This window comes from Camellia sinensis, chromosome 1 (genome assembly GCF_055761805.1).
Source record: "Camellia sinensis isolate YWXY chromosome 1, ASM5576180v1, whole genome shotgun sequence".
NCBI lineage: Eukaryota > Viridiplantae > Streptophyta > Magnoliopsida > Ericales > Theaceae > Camellia > Camellia sinensis.
In genome coordinates, this window is record NC_138961.1 from 152,693,083 (window position 1) to 152,706,173 (window position 13,091).

Sequence of the window (13,091 nt, forward strand, 5' to 3'; positions counted from 1 at the left end):
TTGTCCAAGTTTTTTTATTTACATTGAAAATCAAATTAGGGGAAAAAAAAATTGATGAAGACTAAGAGATGGTCTGTGCCAATTAAATGGTCGTTTTAGTTGTTATTTAGATGGCAAAAAGGGAAAAAAAAAATTGGTGAAGAGAATCTGCAGAAACCCCCAAATGAAGTAAAACGAAAAAGAGGAAAAATGGTTTGCTGATCAATGTATTTTTTGTCGGACACGACATGGTGAAGAGAAGTAGGAAGATCGGTGACTCAACGGCGAACAAAGAAATTTTTTTTTGCAGGGGAGTACATCATCATCGGTGCAGGTCGGTGAAGAAAAATTTCAAATAATGGTGTTTCACAACCGTACCTTTCTATCTCCTCGACGATCGGCTACTTGGTCTTCCGTAACAATTCCGCTGAAGTGAGCCACTGGATAGAGGTAGTCGACTTTGCTGTTAAAGCGTCTAGGTAGAGCCTTTGGTGAGAGATATGAGAGATCTCAGCGTGTTTCGAAATAGGTAGAGCAACGGAGGGTAAATACGTCTTTTTACCCACAAAATGCCATACAGCTGGACTGAGCTCCTTCACTCAGCTGCTGTGCGAGGTTTTGAAATTTTTTCCGTTGGTGAAGAAAATAGGCACCAAATCACGTTCCCAAACATCGCCATAATAGAACATATTTCTTTTTGAAAATATATATCTCTTATAATTGGTTAGACCATATATTCTCAAACAAAAAACAAACGGCTAAGATCATTTTACACATTATTTATTGTGTTTGGTTTCAATTTTCTGAAAATAAAATTTTTTATTTTCGGTATTTTTTTATTTTTAGTGAATATTTTTAAAATTTTAAATAATTTTTTTACTTTTTTGGATGTACCTTATTAAGATGTATTTAAAAAGTAAAATATTTATAAAAAAATATTTTAAAAAATCAATAAATACACAAGAATACGACTTTCATATTTTTTTATATTGGTATTTAGTGATTTTTTTAAAATTTTTTAAATAATATTATACTTTTTAATTATATTTATATTAGGTGTATTTAAAAATTAAAAACATTACTTAAAACATTAAAAAAATTTAATGAAAACAAAAAAAATATAAAAAATAAAAAAATTTGGCCGCGTTTGGTAGAATTTTTTAAATATGATTTGAGAGTACGAGTTGTATTTTGAGTTTGTGAGTTGTGGAATTATGATTTGAGTGTAGAAAATTTGTTTGGTTATAGTTTTTAAATAAAGTATTGAATTGAGTTTTGAATTGAGTGTTCGACATGTGAAGTAAACAAATTTGTTTGGTTATGAATTTTGGAAAATATTTTCAAAACTTAATTTAAATTATTATAACTCATAACAAAACACATTACTTTCACACTATTAAAAATTTTAATCAACACTCATAACCAAACTCTTTTTGAAATTCAATTAAATTTTTTTATTATTAACAGAAAATAACATTAATCAATTTTTTAATTGAAAATACTACAAAGGAAATAATTTTTTTTCAAAATAAATATTTAAACAATTTAAATCATAAATATTTAAATAATCTAAAAAATCTAATAAGTAAAAAATTAAAATAAATATTCAAAAAATTTAAATCGTAAAAATTTTAATATTCAAAAAATTTAAATAATTTAAAATGTTAATATTTTAAATTTAAAAACAACTCTACATTTAAATCGTAACCAAACACATAAAACAAAACTCAATTAAGAAATTATTTTTAAAACTCATAACCAAACACATAACTCGAAACTCCATACTACTTTCACAACTCTATACTTAAATCGTAACCAAATACATAACAAAGAAATTAAAATATTTAAAAATATTTTTATGAAATAGAGTTTGAATTTATTTTTATAAAATATTTTAAAATTTTAAAAATTAAAATCGTAATATTTTGAAATTAAAATATTTAAAAATATTTAAAAAATTAAAAAAATCATAACACATTTAAATATTAAAATATTTAAAATCTTAACAAAATTAAAATATTTAAATATTTAAAAAATTAAAATATTGATTTGAATTGAGTTTTGAAAATAGTTTTGAATTATGTATTTGGTTATAAGTTTTAAAAAATAATAATTATGTTTTGAATTTAGTTTTAAGAAATGTGTATAAAATTATGATTTAAAAATTTAAAATAAACAACACACTCAAATCAATGGGTGAAATTACAATTTAAGAGGTTTACCAAACATAGCCTTCAATTTTGTAGAAAGTGAATTCAGAAAATTCAAACAAGCTGATTGATTTCCCGCCCATCACACGCACAACAGTTTCCTCCATCTTTTCCTTTTCTCTCCTCTCTCTCTCTCTCTCTCTCTCTCTCTCTTAGTCTCAGAACGAAAAACACATCGGCACACCTCTGCGTCACCCACTCTTCCTCGACACCCATCGACGCTGCTCCTCTTTTCCCTGCAACCTTTCGAACTCGTTGGCTTGGGAAAGACCTGGAGATTGGTAAGATTGTAGACCTAGAATTTGTTTTTTCCTTTCTTTTTTTCTTTTTTGAAACCCTTGCCTTCTGAAGCTAAAAGCTGATTTTTTTTCCCCTTTTGTTTTCTGAAACCCTTCCCTTCTTAAATTAGGGCATTTGATTCAACTGTTTGGATGGCTGATTAAAGTTGGGGCATTGAATTTCAATTCAACGATTTTTGATCGGGGGTTTTGATTTTTTGTATATAAAATTCTTATGGGTTTTATATGGGTTGTATTTTCAGATGGAATTTAATTGATTTTTCGCGTGCATAAAGGGGGTGTTCATAGGCGTTGGATAATTTTGAAGATATTGGTAAACGATTTCCTGTTTTCTTAGCTTAGTTCATATACACGGAACTACAAAAATTGAAATCAAAATATAGTGTTCTGGTTTCAAAATCAAAACCAAAATATTTCAATTTTGGGCATGAAGTATAACTTGTTAGGAAGATATTTCAATTCTTTACAACAAGGTGATAAGGGTACTCACCTCCCATACATTTTCACAAGGTTTGTAAAATGGGTCTGTGATATATTCAATATTTCCAATTGGATTAAGGAAATTATGGTTTGCATTCTTTGTGCTATGAAGATTGAGGAAATCCTTGAGATTTTCTTTGAATTTATTGCTTTTAATCTGATTTTTGTTTTTTACCTTTTGTAAGTTTGATTTGACAAATTATTATTCTAATTTTTAGTTAAAAGTTTTGTTCCAGAAACTGTTAGCTCATCTTTGAGAAAACATTAGTATTATTGTTATTAGGTTTCAGTATTTGTTATATTCATCTACTCTATAACTAATTTATAATCATTCCTCTGCTTTTTTTTTGTTATCCAGTTTTGGTAACCTTTTCATTTTTTAAATTTTGAAGAAGTTAGAAAATGAGTATTGACAGCTTGGCCATATTGTAGACAATTTGAATTTGGAGAATAGAAGTCCTTTAGATAAAGTAATTGATAGAAAACACAACTTTAGTGCCTTGGCTTGGCATGCTTGCTGGATGGTTGGTTTGCATGATGTCAAATTGTGTTGGATTTCCTTTAGGCACGTATAATTCGTTTATAATTATTATTTTTTTATTCATATTGATTTAATTTTGCCTGCTAGGGGAAGGAAGGAAAGTACAGTTTGCTTCCGGGACCAGAGAATGTCAAATTTTGGGTGGGCTGCCAGGTTTCGCCTATGCTATGATTGAACAAGATTGAACCTTTTTTGTTCAACCGAAGGGAAGGAGTTCCAGAGCCTGAGGGAATATTTGTAATAAGAGTATTCCTATATAAATTACCGCATAATTTGTATGATTGTATTAGTAGAATTTGGATACATAGAGCAGTGACATTGGCCGATGTGCTTGAGGTATCTGTAGAATATTTTGAAAGCATATTTGTAAAATTTTTACTTAGCACTATTTGAAATAGATGTATAAAAAAACAAAAAAAAAGTATGATTAAATTTGGTTGGAGATTGCCTTTAGGCATGAGTTATCCCTAGTTTTATTGTAAGACTATTTATGAATATTTTTATTTGTAATTTGTTACTAAAATAATTATAATTTTACCATAATTTTCCATCAAAATAATTTTCTCCAAAAATTTGTAACAAACACCCAAAGGCTTAGTAGAAAAATTTGGTCATGATTTGATTTTGTGGATGGTTGTTTGGCTCTTGTTTATTCTGCTCTTCCATTGCTAGTTTTGCTTGTGTTAGGGTTTCTTTTCTGTTGGTATGATATAAATGGCATATTTATTTCAGACTTGATTTAACATATTTTGCATGATGCAGAAGAAAAGGGCTTGATTTAGCATATTTTAAGTGGTTTTCTATGCATTTACTTCATCTTAGCTTATCTCTGTAATTTTTTTCTTGGTTATAAAATAATAAATTCTTTCAATGTCAATGGGCTTAATGTCTCTTTGTTTTAGATTATGGATTTGTTTTTTTTATCATATAGTTGATTAGGACTATGATCTGTATAGTTGTTCATTGCGGCTACGATTTGTCTATCTCTTGGTTTTTTTGTTTGAGCCTTAGGCTTCTTTTGGGAACGTACGAAAAAAGTTAGTTTTTTAGCTTTTCAGCTTTTTAGTCAAAAAAATTAGTTTTTTTTTATCTAAAATAACTCAGTTTTTTTGTCAAAAAAGTCATCAAAAAAGTCAAAAAGTCAAAAAGTCAGTTTTTTACTAATTTCCTAAAACACCACTCATTATATATATCTTGTTTCTTGATGCTAATTAATACTCTTCCAATTCAGTTAAAAAAAGAAAAAAAAAAGAAAAAAAGAAAAAAAAGGATATCAAGGATTTAGTATTTTTTATATTAGCTTACTTTGTATCTTATTTTATTGATTTCCTGAATTGATTTTGAAGCTTTGAAGGGGTCAGTTGGGAGTAATAGAAACTAGTTGTTCTTAGACTTGTTCACTTTATGCAACGTTCATTTTATGAGGGATATTATGCTTTTGAAGTATGAATAATGTTTTGTAGTTCGAAACTTTTCTCTTCGAATCCCCCAAATGCCCAAAACGATTCCATTTTCCAATCTGAAACGCAGAGAGGAAGAGGGAGAGAAAGAGAGAAGAAGAGGGGAAGAGAGAAAGAGAAGAGAGACTCGTCGATCGCCGATCGTCGCCCAGCCCGGTCGTCGTTGCAGCCTAGCTCCGTCGCAGCCCAACCCGGTTTTCGTCGTCGCAGCCCAGCCCCGCCGTCGCCTCTGCCCCCTGCCTCCTCCTCCGCCCCCCTCCCCCGCCCCCGCCTCCGCCTCTGCCCCCCTCCTCTGCCTAAGCCCCCCTCCGGTTGATGTTGGCCCCCCTTTTCCTTCTTCTTCCTTCTTCTTCTTTCTTCTTCTTTTCAAATTCGGGGGATTCGGGGGAGGGCTTTTTCGAGCTACCAATCAAGATTCTTTGAAGTATACGGGTGTTTGGCAAAGACTTTTTTTAACTTTTTAAGCTAAAATTTACAAAATGACAAAATAGGCTAAAATAGTTAATCAGATAAAATGTTACATCAAACTTATAATTATTTTACTTTTTCTATCACAAATATCACATCTAATTATAAAAAAATTCAATCATCTTCTTAAACACAAATTTTAGTCTACTAAAATAGGTAAAAACTAAAATAACTTACTAAAATAACAACTCTCAAACATCCACACTATGTGAAGTCATATTGATTTGATTAAGCAATAAGCTTTTGCCCCGGTTTCCGAAGAAAAAAAAAAAAAAAAAAATCTTGCGTTAGAAATACATATTTATTATGATCTTTTTTTTTTTGGGGGGGGGGGGGGGCATTCATAGTTGTGTGAATTTTTAGGAACTCTAGAGTTATCAATCTCATGGACATTGCTATGTTTGACGAAATCTCATAAAGGGGGTGGTGAACTCTTATTGGTTTTGATTATAAAAGTAGTCAAATGCATGATGGTTTATGTGCATGTTAGATCAACATTATACTGCCCTGCTTTTGTGAAATTCTATTATATGACAATGATGGAAAAGGGATAAAAGTATTACTGGCGAGAATAAAATTAGTATGGCTCTGAAAATCAATATCAATTTGTTTGAAACTTGAGAAATATTTTAAATGATCAATAAATGACATAATTTTAGTTGAGAGTGGACTCAGAGCAAGTTTGGGGTTATTGTTGCCCCTAAGTGCAGCAACAACTGCTATGCCACAAATCAATTTGTTTTGTTTTGTTTTGTTTTGTTTTTTTGTTTTTTTTTTTTTCTTCTTGCTATTTTCTTATTTGGTTAGTTAAACACATTTTCAAGGACAAAAGATCTATGTAGTGTTTGGAGAACAATAAACAAATTGATTTGTTTTCATCCAATCAGAATATAACTAAATGCAAATATATTATTGTAACATTGTTTGTGCATTTTGTGAAATGAATTTGATTTGCCTACACGGTAAGCTTTTTCCTTGGCAATATGAATGCGGTCGACAAGAAAATCAAGCGTGTGCTTTGCCTAAATGAATTGACTGATGGACTCAACATTCTTAACCATCTCAATGAATGATTGATGTATGCTTGCCTTTGTGGTGGGGCACAAGAGGTAAGTGTGTATATTTGGCCCGGCCTGACCCACGTCGGGCCTCGCGGGCTCCGGTCAAAATTCGGGTCTGGTCGGGCTAGCCCGGCCCACGGGTTAAAAAAAATTATGCCCATGCCGTAACCCAGGCTTAGGGTATTCGGGCCTTGGGCCGGCCCGATGGGCCCTTGGCCTCGAGCTTGGCGAGCCTACCCATTTTTTTTTAAAATATTTTTTCTATTAAAATTTTATTATTTTTCACTAAAAAAGAAACTGGGTCTCAGGCCGGGCCTTTGAGTTGGCCTGAAGTGGGCTGTAGACACCCCCTTTTTGACCGCCCTTAAGACTTGGGCATCAGTGATTGCTTACTTGGTGATGAAAGTTGTACAGTGCAAATGTTCGATTTCTTTGGCAAGGATAGCGTCAAATCCCAACCTTACACCCCATTTTTGGACCAAAACTATTTTGAACAATGATTTTTAGATCTTAAAACCCTCTCTTTCAAAATATTTTTGAAAAAGTTCTTACGATGTTCCGAGGCTCGCATTTCGTTAAATGTTTCGCTTTTTGGTAAACCGAGCAAGGAGAAAGTGAAAATGCATGAAAGAGAGATGAAATTTTTGAAAAATCTTTCAAAACACCTTATTTATAGGTTTGGAGTTGAAGAAAATAAGAGAGGAGAGAAGAAACCAAGTTGGGGAAGAAGTTGGGCATGAACCGTTAAGAGAGAACCGGGTAGCCTTCACTAAATCAGGTCTATCCTTTTTTACATTTGGAATTAAGTTGTGAGGCCACCACCATTGGAAAGAAGACTTCCGGGGCTTCATTTTACACTCAAGAATCTCCTAAAGCCGAGTCCAAGTGAGGGAGATATGGCTAGTTGAAGTTAGGCATCAATCCGATTGAGCTGAAATGAACAGTCTTCACTAAAATAGACATATCTTTTTGTACACTTGGAATTTTGATGTGAGACTGCCACCATTGGAAATCTTACTTCTGGGGCTTCAATTTAGACACAAGAATGATCTGTAAAGAAGTCCAGATAAAGGAGATATGTCCATTTGAAGTTGGGCTTGGAAGTAGATTTTTGGTAGCCGACAATGCACACTCCTAGCTGACCACTGGTGAAAAAAGCCCAAATTTTGTAGATATTTACTTCCAGTTGTCTCCCACAAGCTCCAGTTGTCTGTTTTGTTGATATTTTTGACCTGAGCTCTCTTTTTTCTATATATAGAGGGCCTTCTCTATTGTTTTGGAGGTTAGAACATTTAAGGTTGAAAAAATTTTGGGAGCCTCTCTCTTTACAATTTTCTCTCTCTAGATTTCTCTCTCTCTTGCTCTTTTGTGCATACAAGTAGAGATACACTTCTCCTTTGCCTAGACATCCTTGATCAAAGTTGTTTATCTTTGAGCTGAGATTCCTTGGGACATTCTTTGAGCTTTAGAAGGTGATTTTAGCTTGATTTGGGGCCTTATTTGTGCATAAAGTGTGCTTGGCTTCAAGAGGTATAACCTTTACCCTTTAAGTTTGTTTTTCATACTTGTTTTTGCCATCTTTTGGTACTGTTTTTGGGGTGGTTTTGAACTGAAAAAACCTCTATTTTTGTGGGTTGAAAGTGTTGGTTTAAGGCCATTTCAAGTAAGGGGGTGGTTCACCATTCTCACTCATTTGTTGTCAAAGCTTTTGTGCTATCTTTCCTCACCTTCAAATCAAACTTTTTGTGCCTTTAAACCACTGAATCTCAGAGGATTTTTAGTGGTAAAAACCATGTTTTGAAGTTCAAAATTGGAGGGGTTAGCCTCTCCTTCTTGTTGTCTTGCTTGCATGATTAGTTAGCTTCATATGTTAGCATGTTTTTGTAGCTTAACTTAGCTTATTTCCAGCAAGTTTTTGCCTCTGATTTGGGCTGCTTTAGCTCTGTTTGGGGCTATTTGTGTTGTATGAGTAGTCTTTTGCATGGTTGTAGTGTAACCTCATGTTTTAGCTTATTGTTTTACCTACTCTTGTATTCATTCTAGCATGTTTTCCAACTGATTTGGGCTATAAAAACTCTGTGTTTTTGGGCTGAAGCTTAGATCCTAAGGCCATTAAAGGTTGAGGGGTTGAGAGCCCTTCTTTGTACCTTGTTTTGGAGGCCTTTGCCCTTGTGTTTCCCACCCTTGCATCATCTTTTTCAGAGCTTTTAAACACTGTTTTTCAGAGCTATTTTAGTGGCTAAAAACATATTTTGAAGTCCAAATTTGGAAGGGTTAGCCTCCCCTCTTTGTATCTTGCTTATTAGTCTAGCATGCTCCTTATTTTAGCCTATTAATCTAGCATTTTCTAGCTTAATTCCAACATGTTTTAGGACCTGTTTTGGACTAATTTAGGACTATTTTGAGCTGTTGGCTACATTTGAGCTTTATTTTGTATGCCTCTAGTGTAATAGTCTTCACAATTCTTATTTGAGTTGATAGCATTTGTTTATGCCTTTGTCACTCATTTTCAGCATTTAATCATCTCTACAACCTTCCTCATTTCTTCACTTTTTCATTTGTTTTGAGGGTTGGTTAACCTTCGGGTTGTGTTTAAGCTTGAGATCGAGGTTTGTGCTTAAAGGTTTTAATCCTCTTTTGAGAGTTTCTACTAACCAACGGCATGACCTCTCTCTTGTCTTAAATCATCCCTTGGTTGACACCTCTTCTATTAGAGGACACTTACTTTTGGACTAATCAATTAAAGAATGGATTGGTAATCGAAAATGAGTAAATAAAAATGGGTAAGTAAAAGAGGCAAGATAAAGCATCTTTCATGTTGCATTGTATGTGTTCGGATCGGACGTTAATTCGAACACGAGAAAAATGGAACGTTTCATACTCAAAGTGATGAACGTGCCACTTTCCTTGGTCACCGTCACCCTTGATCATGCATGATAGGGTGATGGTTTTATTGAGTCTTGTTTTGTACTCATTAAACTTGTACAAGCTTGGTTATTTGGCCATCATGCATGAAAATTGCTTGGTTGATGGTTTGAGAGCCAAGAGTTACACTCCTTTGAGCTTGTGTGATGATAAGGAGGGTAGTAGTGCATACACTCCTTGAGAATACACTGCTTTGCCTTTGTTTGCTCTCTATTGCACCAAAAAAAGGAAGTTCAGGGAAGGGGTGGCTGGTCGACCGGCCACCTGTATTAGCTGATCGGCTAGAAATGAAATTTTGCACAAGTGTGTTCCTGAGTTGGAGCAGAGGTGTTCTGGAAGCTGGCAGCGCTGTTGGTGTTCAAGCAAGTGCAAACAGAGGTTGCAAAGGCAAGGCGGTAACATTTTCGGGAGGAGAATTCGAGCATGCATGCATCCCTAGTCCCTCGAGGCCGTTTAATTGCTTTATTAATTAGTTGTAGCTAATTCATTCATGCAAGTGTTGTAATTATTTAATTAATTAATTCATATTGCAATTAATTAGTTTAATTCGGTTTGTAATAATTAGTTAACTAGAATAGTTAATTAGTTTCGGTTTGTAATAGCTTAGCTTAATTAGCGTAGCTAGTTGCTTAGCTTATTCATTCGGACCCTCCTTCGCAAGGGCATAATGTTATAATAAGTGTTCGTGCGTGTGTGCATGTCTTCCAACCCCACGTCTTTCTCCCTTTTATTTATCCGTTTTTGATGGTTAGATTAGGGATCACGTTTCGATTAGCATACCTTATGTTTGCATATTTGCATCTATTCATTTTGTCTTGCATGTACCGAGGCTCGGCTCATCATTCAAACTGCATTGTCAATTTCAATACTTACTTAAATACATGTTTAATCGCATATTGTGCATATGCCATATTAGTAGCCGAGCCTATTAATTTCATGTTGCATGTGTTGCATTAGGCATCTTGTATAGTTAGGACCATGCATTCTTTCTAACTAGTTTTTGTTTTGGCTTGGAGTACTCGGTGAGCTTTTACAATTTAGCATGCTTGCATGAGTGTGATTGCCATGTTACTATGTTTCGCATGCTTGCCATGAGCCTATGTGCATAAATGTTAAACTGCATGAATGTCTGTGGATGAAGGCTTTGTTGCTTGAATTGGAACGATTCAATGAGTGTGAGTTTTAAGCCCACTTTACGAAGTGGCAAATCATGTTTTAAGCACACTTGACGTGGCAAATCCGTATTTCTAAGCCCACTTAAGGGTGGCAAATTCAAACCATTTTCGCAAACAAACATGACTTGAAATGTTCTAATTCTTGCAATGTAGTCTATAATTGTATGCCTGCGCATCACATAGTAAGGTTAGATTAATAACCGGAACAAGAACACATAATGTTTATAAAAAAACATATCATGATAGTAGAGGCCGATCCTTGATCGGGCGAGCGGGGGTGCTCATTTCAGGACTTTCCCTTTCGTACCCAAGTTCCCGACCCGAGGCAACTTTGGTGATGACGGACACTTGGCCTTTGGCACGAGTCAGGATTTCCTAAATTTCCCTAAAATAAAATATTTAGGTGGCGACTCTATATCTGGCAAAGCAATCTAGTTTTTGCATTATTTGATTTAAAATCGATTTTCCAAAAAGGTTTGCCGGATTTGGATTCTTTGGTGATTATCAATTTCACATTGCACTTGTGAGATTGGATTCAGAACCACGGGAGTCCGAACTGTGAGGCCTTTCTTTTCAAACCCTTTTCGAAAGGCGGGGCGCAAAAAAAGGCAAGCCCACACGGGCTGGCAGGCTGGGCCAGGTTTCAAAATGATAGCGCAGGCCCAGGCCCAGGCCTAGGGGCTCAGGCTAGGCTTGGGCTTGGGCCCAAACCGTTCCAAATGGGCCCAGCGCACCTTGGGATGCTGGCTGGCTTCGGGCCGTCCACGGCTGTGTGCCATTTTTGCACTCCTAACAAGAGGGCTCCTATGATACACAAGACAAATTTCCTTTTAAATTCAGTTCCAACATCTTTTGTTTCAATCAAATAAGATTTTAGAGATGTCAACGGAACAAATTTATTCTTCACTGCAAGTTCATCACATAGGTCTGTGATTTCATCTGCAGACCCTGTTGACTTGACAACTAGACCATTAGAAGGTAATCCATCAACTCATGAACATCTTTTACTATGATAAGCATTCGAAGACCGTGGACATTCAATGAAGGAGTTGAAGGATCAAAGTTCTGAATTAACCAATGGCACAAGTCATGATCTATGTGCGCGTACAAAAGTCTTAGGATGCCACGAAACCCCATATCAACCACTGCTTGTTGTTGTGCTTTGTCCAGCCTTCTAATAATCTTACAGATTGATGTAAGCTCAATCCGGGTTTGAATTTTTACTTTTGGAGGCTTTTGTTGGACCATAATTTTCAATTGGACATATTGTTCAAATTGCAGCCTTCCCATTTGTATGCACTTATTTTTTTCGTCTTTGGGAAGTTGATTCCATTTGTGTCCAATATCCTACATTTCATGCATAAAATCATATGAACAATTAAATACAAGCTTACAAGTACAAGAGGAATACTACATACAACAAGAATACGTTCTTCACGTCTATTTTCATTTGTTTTGTTTTGTTTTGTTTTTTTGTTTTTTTTTTTCCAACCCCTTTGATTGGTTTTTGCTATAAACATATGAAAATGAATATAAGAATTCGTATAATGTAAAATATACAACTACATACAAATAGATATTAACAGAATACCAAAATAAAATGAATGGAGAGATCGGGTCGGTGTATGTATTTCATCAGGTCTCGGTCCTACTTCTTGAAAATTTCCTTGGTTCTAATTTGTTCCATTCCTTTTTACAAAGAGCAAGAGGTTTAAAAATAATTTCACCATGCAATCACTCGAGACACAAATTTACATGTGCAATAGAATAACTAAATCTATTATAAACAGAATAAAGTACTAATACTAACATTTTACTTGCATATGTTATGCCTCTTGAGGACTTCTATCTACCAAATTCAAATTGGCTGCAAGGAAGTTAAAAGCAATGTTAGAACTTTGTTTATGGATATCCAATGTCAATACACATTTTTAAATTACCAAAAAAATGAAGGTTTAAACAACAAAATTAGGATAAAAAAATATGACTTCGAGAGCAGAAGTCACATGTCGTACTTCAATTTGTGTTCATGAACAAAAGTCACATGTCGTACCTCAATTCAATCTCGAAATTTGTTTCAATGTTTCCATACTCGTTCATATTATTTATAAATTTTAATCGAAGGCTTACCCCAAAATCATCTGTTCTCACCAAATTATATGCTAATTTTCAAAACAAAGTAAACCCATACATTTAAGACCAAGATAAAAACTTTCTTCTACGTTTTTTTTTTTTTAGTGTAAACTTTCTTCTATGTCAATCAGCCATTTAATCAAATCTAATTTCTCAAAACAAAGAAAATATATAAATCTCTGCAAACAAAATTAAGTTTCTTTCTAACTAATCCACCAGGCTTCAATCAGAATTCCTTGTGAAGAAAGACAAGAAAAATAAATTTCTAATATCTTTGATTAAGGAAAAAAAACAAATATAACGATTTCGGTTTAGATCCGACCCGTATATTGTTTTGGATCCAAGATTCCTTGTATTATT

The 13,091-nt window shown here is 34.1% G+C and overlaps 1 long non-coding RNA gene across 1 annotated transcript; it reads left to right on the forward strand.

Annotated features, from left to right (window-relative positions):
• Positions 1 to 2,268: 2,268 nt before the first annotated feature.
• Positions 2,269 to 3,897, forward strand: LOC145798719 (uncharacterized). The gene is made up of 3 exons (XR_014340176.1): positions 2,269 to 2,470; positions 2,731 to 2,801; positions 3,597 to 3,897. It is a non-coding gene; the product is annotated as an uncharacterized LOC145798719 (long non-coding RNA).
• Positions 3,898 to 13,091: the final 9,194 nt, after the last annotated feature.